Source organism: Apteryx mantelli, chromosome 18 (genome assembly GCF_036417845.1).
Source record: "Apteryx mantelli isolate bAptMan1 chromosome 18, bAptMan1.hap1, whole genome shotgun sequence".
In the NCBI taxonomy this organism is placed as follows: domain Eukaryota; kingdom Metazoa; phylum Chordata; class Aves; order Apterygiformes; family Apterygidae; genus Apteryx; species Apteryx mantelli.
In genome coordinates this window covers 19,630,067-19,639,948 of record NC_089995.1, presented here as the reverse complement: position 1 = coordinate 19,639,948, position 9,882 = coordinate 19,630,067, and positions in this window count along the sequence as shown.

Genomic DNA, 9,882 nt, shown 5'->3' with positions numbered 1-9,882 from the left:
GAGCCGGGGAGCCGTGGGCACACGGTGCCGCCAGGCAGCAGGGACGCAGTGTCCTACGCCACGGTGACTCGATGTCTGGGGAGCTCGTAGGGCAGAGGTGAGACCACCGGGCAGCTGGAGAGGAAGCAGCTGCCTTCCTCCTTTGGAAACCTCTCTGAAATCAGCCAGGTTGCCTCACTCTGTCCGACAGCCCTGCAAGAGCAACGCGCAGTTACACGGCGGAGGAAGTTGCTCCACAGAGCAGTCTCCATCCCGCTGTCCCTCTTGACAAACAAGTACAGCCGGGGAGCTCCTGCCCCCGCTGAGGGGCACGGGCTGGGGACACCCACGGCCAGGCTGCCCCATGCCCACCTCCCCTTCTCGCGGGTCCGACCCCAACCCTGCCCTGCGCACGGCACGGCTCTTTGCAAGGCGGAGAGCAGCCACTGCCCACGCTCCTCGGCTAGCAGCCGGGGCCAGGTGGGGGCTCTGCCAAGGACCGGGGCACCCCCCCATCCTCCACCTCTCCCGGTCTGCCGGGACATCGGCCCTCAGCACACGATGCCGGGCCGGACGCAGCAGCTCCGTGGGGAGACGCTGCGCTGGCCAGGGGAGCAGGAGGGGCTGCTGCAGAGCCCGGCCGGGAGCCGACCCTTCCCTGCCGTCGCGCATGCAGCACTAACGTCCCGCTCAGCAGCGAGCGTGGAAAAGCACGCCGGGGAGCACGCGTCCCCAGGACAGCCCGGGCAAGGGGATCTCCGACACCTGCTCTGGGGCGCAGGCAGAAGGGTGCGACCCTGGTCTTGTCTTCCCAGTGCTGCGGCAGATCCCCAGGCCTTTCCCACGTTATCCCCACCCCTGCTTTCCCGTGCACGCAGGACCTGCGGTCCCTCAGCCCGGGCTCACCGCCGCGGCACTGCACCGTGCAGCACGGCACGGCACGGCATGGCACTGCCGCAGGCGGGCCGACGGCTCGTGCTCTGGCCCACGCCAGGGCCCTGCCGGAGCAGCAGCAGCGCTGGCCGGGACGGGGGCTCAGAGGGGAGCGGAGGCTCGGAGCAAGCGACAGCTGCGGGAGCCGAGAGCTGCGGGCCCCTGCGCGCTGCTGCCGACGGGCCCGTGCACGCCCTGCCCCGGCGGGTCCGGGACGCGCCGCGCAGGTACGTGGCGATGCCCGAGGCTTCGGCGAGCCGAGCGGCTGGAGCCCGGCGGTGGCAGCGCTGCGCTCCGGGCTGGCCTCTCCCGCTGACTCACGACCCTGCTAACCAGCTTCCTCTCTGGCACCGGCACCTGGGGATTTTTCTGGTGACTCTCTAGAAGTTTCTGCAGGGAGAAGGGGCAGGGCTGGAGCCCCAGCCAAGGAAACTCCCACGTCTGGGAGCGCCGGGAGCATCAGAGCCGGGCAGGGGAACTCCGGCGGGGCCGGGGGCCGGCGCGGCGCTGCGGGCACGGCGGCCCCGGGCAGCGCGGTCCCTCGCGGGGCAGCGCCGCCGGCCCTGCTGCAGCGCCAGGCCCTCGGGGAGCGGGGCAGCCGGCTCGGGGACCGGCTGCAAGGGCGCGCGGAGGGTTGCTCGGGGCAGGCCGGGGCGGCCGCTGCCCTTTCTGCGGCCAGCGGAAGAGGAGGAGGAGGGTGGTGGGCACGGGCAGCGCAGCAGGCGGCAGGGGACTACGGGCTGTGCAGACGGGAACAGCTTTTTGCTGACAAGGGACCCCAGGAGCATCCAGGCCCCGTGCCCGGCCGTGTGCCCTTTACACCCAGAGCCTTTCTGAGGACGAATGACATGGAAAACCCGTCCGGATACCCTTCATCCCAGTGGGCTGCCTCAGCCACGAGGCTGTCCGTCACCACCACTGCCACCGAAAGGGGAAGGAACATGCTAACCGCAGCCACTTCCCACGTCCTTACTCACGGCAGCCTTCCTCACGCAGAGGGACACAGTGGGGAAGACCCTCCTGCAGGAAACCAGTGCTGGGATCCCGGCTGGCGCCCGCTGCCCACGCCTGGATCGCCCGCCGGCCCCGGGAGCAACAGCCCTGCGGAGCAGAGCTTGCCCGGATGAGGCAGCGAGGGCAGGATGCGGCAGCACCTCTGCAAAGCCGCAGGCCTCCCGCCCCAGCCCAGCCGGGAGCTGCAAGCCGGGGTCAGCACCGAGGCTCGGGAGCTGGCCGGAGCCCCACAAAGCACCGAGCTGTTCCCGAGGCCGCGTGTCCCCAGCAGAGCCCAGTGCGTGCTGTACGGCACAAGGGGCTGTGGGAGCTGGGGCTTGCCCACACTGCCAGGGCGAGGAGGGGTGCGTCGGGGTGAGGAACCTGGCAGGAGACCCAGCGGTGCGGGTGGGCAAGGCAGACACCGGCTCCAGCGCCCGCCGCCTCGCCAGCCGGGCCGGAGAGCCGAGCTCCTGCCGAGACCTGCGGGACAGGAGGGGACGGGGCGCAGGCGTGGGGACGGGCATCGGCCGCCCCCGGCGCGGACCCTGCCGCGGGGACCGGGGCAGGTGCGCAGCGGAGCGGCGCGGCAGCAAGGGGAAGCGGCTGCGAGGGAGTCAGCATCTTGTGCAGATGACGCAGCGCAGAGTCAGGGGAGAGCGCGGCTCAGGTTGCCGCAGAAAAGCATAGTCTGTGCGGAGAGCAGGAAGCCGCTCGCGACCTGGCAGGCGGCACCGATCACGCCGCGGGGCTGCGCCAAGCCAGCCCGGCAGAGCCGGGCGCCCGGCGATGTGGGCCAGCAGACACAGCTGCAGGCCCCACCGCCTCGCTCGGCCGCGAGCTGCAGCGCCCCGCGACCCCAGCCCTGCTCCCACGGTCTGCCCCGGCCCCACGGGCTCCCCACAGCCCGTGCTCCGCTCTGGCACGGCCGGCGGAGCAGAGCTGCCGCCCACGTGCCAGTTGGCCAGGCCGCGGCTAGCGCCAGCCCTCTTTATGGCACGATGTCCCAGGGCACGGGAATGCTTGGCGTGAGAGCGAGACCAAACGCACGCGGAGCCGTTCTGCGTCAGAGGCTTGGAAGCCCCATGGCTCTTTATTCAACAGCTCTAGACAGAAACAACATTCCTGCACACGCTTCCCGTATCTGCCGCCCTGACACCAGGCACCGCGTGGGCTGGGATCACATCCTCCAGCTGGGCCCAGGACCCTTCTCTGCAAACCGTGCTGTGCTCAGCGTCCCCTCAGCTCAGCTCCCAGGCTGGGCTGGCCCCAGAGCTAAGCTTCAGGCCCCGGCACAGCACACTCCTGCCCGATGCTCCTCGATGCACCTGCCAGGTTCCCTGCCTCGGACCCTTTCCAGAGGCCTCCGTCATCCTGCCCATCCTGTGTCCTGTCCAGGGAACTCCCCACGCTCTCCATCACCAGCCTCTTGGGAACTCCTCACCCATTTGCCTGGCCAGGAGTCCTGCCTGGCATCCGCGTTACCCGCTCCCAGCCCCAGCGCTCAGGTTAGCTGCTCTCTGCTGCCTCTTGTCTGGGAGAAAGATGACACAGCCTGGGTGAATACGCTCACCCCAGAGGCACTGAAACCAACACTGCAATTTCATCACTCAGCAGCACTGATCCCAGCTATAAATTGCACATGACGGATTCCCCAAGTCGTCACACAGGCTGCGGGCACCAAGGTGGTTGGCACAGTCACCACCCTGCATCGGGCTGGGACATCCTCCCCCTCCACATCTTCCGCTGCCTCCTTTCACCCCCTGGGAATCCCCAGTCTGTTTGGGTCCCACAAGGATGCTGGAGAAAAAAATCTCCCATACGGCTAAAATAATGGGGTGGGGATGGGGGGGACAAACACTGCTCCACGCTTCCCGCTCCATGAGGACACACGTACTCCTCATCCCGCCCGGACCCCAGGCGCCTTGGCTGCCAGGGCACCACAGCTCCGTAGCTGCACTCCCCATGCTGGCCCCGAGGCCCCAGCCTCGAGAAAGCCTGCTGCAGCGCTGAGCCCCGCGGCCATGGCTCCGTGGCACTTGGCTGCCCCGCAAGGCCACGGTGTCTTGCCCTTGCAGTGTCCCATCCCACGCCAGAGCACAGGGGCAGCGCTGCAGCCACTGGACCAGCGGACAACCCGGAAGCAGCCTGCCCCACACAGCACTTACTGTGTGATACGATACCCGCGATCTTGCAGGCTCCGCAGGACAGTCACGATATCTGCACCACGAGAGCAGACGGAGAGGAAATCACACCGCTGTTTGCCAGGATGCCCTCAAGGTGGGAAATCCAGGAAAGGCTTGGACGAAGAGTCAGCTTCTAGCAGAGACCTTTGAAATTGCCTGTGTATTTGAACTGGGGGGAAAGCGGTCCAGACTAGCCTATCTGATGGAGAAGCATGCCAAAGACCCGGAATGAAGGGTCTGGCAGCTCCAGGCAGGCCACAGGCCGCAGGACAAGGGTACAAGAGCTTCAAACACCATGAGGCTCTTGCTAACTTCAGGGACAACTGTGTCTCATGATTCGCTTTGCTGGAAATTCATCTTCTATGCCTTGATCCTGGTCCCATTTCAGCTTTTGCCTCTGACTTTGGTAAACTTTTGTTTTACTAAAAATTCCCACCTACCATGAGAACAAAGCACACAATGAATTCAGACTGTCGTAAGAGGGGTGCAGAGCCTAAGCGCTGTCCCCTGCCCCTGGCTCTCAACAGGCTGCACAGCGCGAGCAGAGATTTTGCCACCAGCTGTGGCTTTGGAAAGAGGTGCACAGGGACAGCCCAGCGCCTCGCTCCTCTCATCCTTCGGCTTCCTGGGGATACCCGCTCCGAGGCGACCTGCTGGATCGGGCCAGCTGAGACTGCCTGCACGGGGAACCAAAGAGTTCAGAGCTGCGACACTTTAGAAATATAAGTCACAGCGAGGTTGAGACTGTTCCCCGCAGGACAGACAGAAGGGGCTGCTTCAGCCACTCGCGCACACCTGAACCGCCAGGACACGCTCCTCCTGCGGTGGGATAACACGAGGGTGATGGAGCCGGGGCCAAGGAGGCGAGCGGAGCGGGATGGGGCCTGGCGGCCGCAGGCTCATGCATGGGCGCAACGTCAGTCAACAAGGAGCGCACACGGCCAGCGCTTTGTTCCACGGCGGCGAGACAGGAGCAGCAGCTGCCTTCTAAAAAGGGAAGAGCAGCAATTGCGACAATGACGGTGAACTTGCCTGCTATGTCCAGCATTTTGAAGGAACAATGTTACATTTAAAACTCTCTGGCCGTCAGAGATAAAGCAGCTCTAGTAGCGAGTAGCAGCGGTGGTTTACAGAAGGTGAAATACTGACAAAACTGTTTTTATTTAATTGTAAACTACAAGAAGCAGAGGGAAAAACAGTAGATGCAACATACTTGGATTTCAGTAAAACATCTGACAACTGTTCTAACAGCTAGCTGCCAAATTAATTCAGACTGGCTCAGTTATCAACACAGGCATATGGACAAAACTCAGGAAGTCCTGGGAAAGGTAAACAGCACGGCCTTGAGCTGAGGAGCTGCCCAGCGGGGCTGCAAGACCCTCGGAGCCGATCCGTAAAGTGGGGACGAGTGCCACAGGAAGGGGGAGAAGGGCAGCCGCCGAGCTGCCCGCGCACACGGACCGGGATCCCCTGGGCGTGCTGCCAGGGGAAGAGAAAGGACTGACGGGCCTGGGAATGCCCGTGACAGCCACGCACCGCTTCCAGAGCGGTGCAGATCCAGGGTCCCGAGCCCCCTGTGGATGCACCCAAATAGCAGGGGGCAGAGCGCGGGCGTCCTTAGCTCAGCCCTGCGTCCGACAGCCCCCTCCCACGGAGCACGGGCTGACGGACCCAACGGCAGCGCGAGCAGCACCTGCACCGCACCTGCACCCTGCGTGGGCGGGTTCACAACCACCACGCGTACGAGAATGGAGGCGCAGCCTGTGACCAGCGAGAACGAGGACCCAGCCGTGGCCACGGCTTTGGGCTGTGGGCCTGGAGCCCCCCGTAGCACAGCTCTGGGGTACCAAGCTCCCCAGCTCCACTGACTTCCAAAGAGCCGCGGGTGCTCCGCAGGGCAAACCTCTGGGCGGATATGCTGAACGCAGAGGACGGGAGCAGCAGGGCATGGTTTTAAGGGCTCTGGGGCCCCGCTACACACACAGTTCTCCTGCTCACCTTGTTTATTTTACTTATATTTCAGTAATTTGCTGATTACTCTTTTTTAACTAACCAGCACTGATGAATCAGCAGCACAGGAGAAGATGGAATCCGGTGGCCTTGGACCGTGGCTCCCGAGGTCTCAGGTTCTGGGAAGGAAGCCACAGGATCACTCTAGAGGGGGAAAAAAAACAACCAGCAGCAGCAGCAGCAGTTCTGGCACGCGAGGAGGGGCCAGGCAGGGCCATGGTCTGCTGCGGTTTGCATTTTAGCAGCCCCAAAAACATCCCGGAAAGGCCGTCATTGGTGCTGAAGCTCTGCAGGAACAGCAGCCACAGCTCTGACCTAAGCCCAGGAGCGAGGCACGGGCAAGACAAACCAGACAGGCCGTTTACGACACAGTTTGGCACCGCCGTCATTCCAGGTTGCGTAGAGGATGGCGTACGCAAGTGGCTCAAGATGCAGAGCGGGACACACGGAGCGTGCCTTGGCTACCTCCTACAGACAGGAGGAATGACCAGAGCAGTCAGCGAGGTGGACCTAGGCTGCACGCTCTGCCCAGAGCTGGCCAAGGTGCCCCACGTAGCACCTCCTTGCCCCGAGGAGGGCCTGTTCCCAGGGGGCAGCTGCAGTGCTGCTGCTGCACCTCCCCGGCCTGGCTGAGCTGGGGCCAGCAAGCTGCCATCCGCCAAGTGGACCGTGGTAAGATACAAGTAGCCTTGTCCTAGGGCTTCATGGGCTCTTCTGAGCCCCTGGGGATCGGCTCTGAGCTGCTCCTCCCTCTCTCAGGACTGCCCTGCCCAAGACCAAGGGTCACATCACTTTTGATGCCATCAGCTCAGCCACATGCAGCTTCGTTAGCCACAGAAAACGGGGTGTTATGCTACAAAACTCCCATCCACGCCCAGCACGCTGGGACACACAAATCCCAGCTTCACAGCCAGCGCTAGAGGAAGGCTGCTCCCTCCAGAAGCGCCTGTGGCCCAGCTAGGCCTGGCCATGAGGCAGATGCATCAGAGCGGTGTCCGGGATGAGGCAGGCACAGCTTGCCCCCACCCAGAAAGGAGCAATGGAGCAATCCCCTGGGAGTGTGCCCAGGCACGTTCTTCAAGAGACACTGTTGATGGGAAGGAGCTGAGTGGTGAAGCAATCTGGTGTGAAGAAAAAACCATTTCCTGCAGCAAGGGATGTTTTGCTCAACGTTTTACAAAATATGCTGATGCAACTGCCCTCCCCAGGTGGGTTATAAATACAAGACTGGTTGATGTGGATTAATACCCTACAGCTACACAAACATCTCTAGCAATGTTTTCTTTAAAAAGAAAGAAAGAAAAAAAAAAGAACATAAGAGGAACAAACAGCACTGGCTACAAAATCACTGACTATGAAAGCCCAGAGGCTCGGGTTGCAGGAGGTTGGAAAGGCACTGCCCTGGGCACAGAGCTCAGCACAAGCCACCACCTATTCTGGGACACTGACTGAAGTGATTAGGTCAGGGAGAAGCTATTGTGGTAGCACTGCAAACCCACGATGTGGGTCAGCACAGCCAGCAAACCACTGCTCAGCGACAGGGCACATCAGCAAAGCTGAGAGTTGAAAGTGAGAGCAAGATCACCGATTAGATTAGCTCAGACACAGCAGCGCACTCAGTCTGGGTAGCTTGTTTGGCAGTAGCTCCTTCCAAGAGTATCCAGGCTGGAAGACACTGAGCTGGGAAATCCTCACCTCCTGGGACAGCCTGTCAAAGCAGTTTATCACCTATCCTGTTAAAAACGAGCTTCATAGCCCATTTGAGCCTGCAAGGCTTCACTCTCGAGGCACAAGTGTTTGTATTGCCTTCTCAGCTTGTTCCCCAAAGGCCTTTAACCTGGTATTCCCTCTTCTAAGGTATTTGGACACACACGCCCAGTCACATCCATTTTTGGATTCTGTAAGCCTCTCACTGTGAGGCATTTTCCTTGGCCCTCAAATCATTTCAGGCATGGGGGCTAGAATTGCAGAGCATTATCAGAAAGGAGCTATGTTTTCAGAGCAGAGCACAGGAATTACGCTACGCCTGGTGTGGAAATTCTTTGCTCACTGTTTTTTTGTGAGCGTACTGCATTTTTAAAAGGAGCCAGAACATCCATCTCAGAGAAGTTCTCCCTAATACAAGCCTTTGAGCCAGAGAACAGGGGTTATCTTCACAGAGTAACAGGGAAGCTTTAAGCAACTTTCCATTAGCACAACCAGTATCAGAGGATCTGCACTACCCCTTAGGGTTCCCAGAGCTCTGACTGCTTTGCTACCACTCTTCCTGTCCTGGAACCACCATTCATCAGGAAAATTCCCCATTCATCTCAAAACGCAGCTGACTGAGGGCAAAAGAGAGGGGATATGCTAACCTGACATAAATTCATCCTGTTTCCTCTACCTGGGAGGCAACTTCCGACAGGAGTCCCTCCGACCCACCCACCTTCTGACAGAAGTGCCAAGCTTTTGTCAAAGAGGATGCACAGGGACACTCCAGATCTACACACAGGCCTGGCTCAAGGCTGCTCAGGAACACAGCACCTGGCTCCTCTGAGCTGAAGCAAAGGCATGCTTATTACAGAGAGAGGCTGTTGGTTGCAGGAGCCCCCCACATCGCTCCTGACTCCTCGTGCTAGAGGCTGCCTCCCCCACAGCAACTGCAGAGCTATGCAGGCTTGCTTTATGGAAGAGAAATGGGGGGGGGGGGGGAGAAAAAGACAACTTTGCTGTCTCTCAGCTTCTGGCAAGGATGGTGAGCTCAGCACCAGGCTGCGTACAGCAGATTCACCCACAGGCAGCATCACTGTAGCGAGAGCGCTTCTGCAGCCAGCCCCTTATCTCATGCCTCGCTCCAGCCCAGGGATGAGTTTCAGCGATGCGGTTGCCCAGTGATAGATGAGGGCATAAACCTTTCAAGGATGTATTTAATTAGCTTGAAAAAGGGCCGGAAGACATGCAAGCACACTGGGCTGATGGCACAGCAGGAGCTCCTCTGCTGCCCCTACCGAACATAGACACGCGGCGCCTGCCAGGAAGTCTCGCCCGACTGCTCCGCAGGGCAGGAGGCGCAGGACATCAAGGGATCTGTCCTACTGCCCCAGTGAGGAGCACCAGGTTCAAGGATAGGATAAATCCCGCTTCTGGGATCCTCATCTTGGGTCAGAAATGCCACAGCCAAGAGCCACAAAGTGCTGACCCAGCGTACACCCTCTCAGCTGCTACCTATTCGTTCAGATTTATGGCAGGCTAACTCCAAACTTGCAGACCGGTGCCAGATGAGATACTGTCTGTCCTTCTGCAGCTGGCATAAAGTCAGCATCAGCTTTGTACCAGGCGTTCTGGCCAGTGAGACAAATGCAATTGCACGCCCACACCTGGTCTAGATGAAGTTGTACTGCTGGGTGAGTCAGTCTTAATGGTCCTGGAATCAGGGCCTCAGCTGGTGCGCAGAGCTTTAATCCCTGCACTCAGCGAGCACAATGTCCCTTCCACGGGGACAGAGCAGCCAGGTTCCAGCCCAAATGTGACCCACATTGTGGAAGAGCACAGGAAAAAGAAGGATGCCTTTCCACCAGAAAAACCCAGCTAGAAATGGGATAGAAATGGGAGAGTGACATTCTCAATAGAGTACTGAGGCATCAGAAAACGGAGATGCTGATGAGAGCAAGGAGCCACCCGAACCAAGTGTTCATTAAAAACTTCAGGACCGCAGCAAGGAGCAGGGACCGGCTGGGTCTGGGGCGTCAGCCCGAAGAGGCTCAGCCCCGGCTCCCCGCCCAGCAGAACTGAGCTGGGGCAG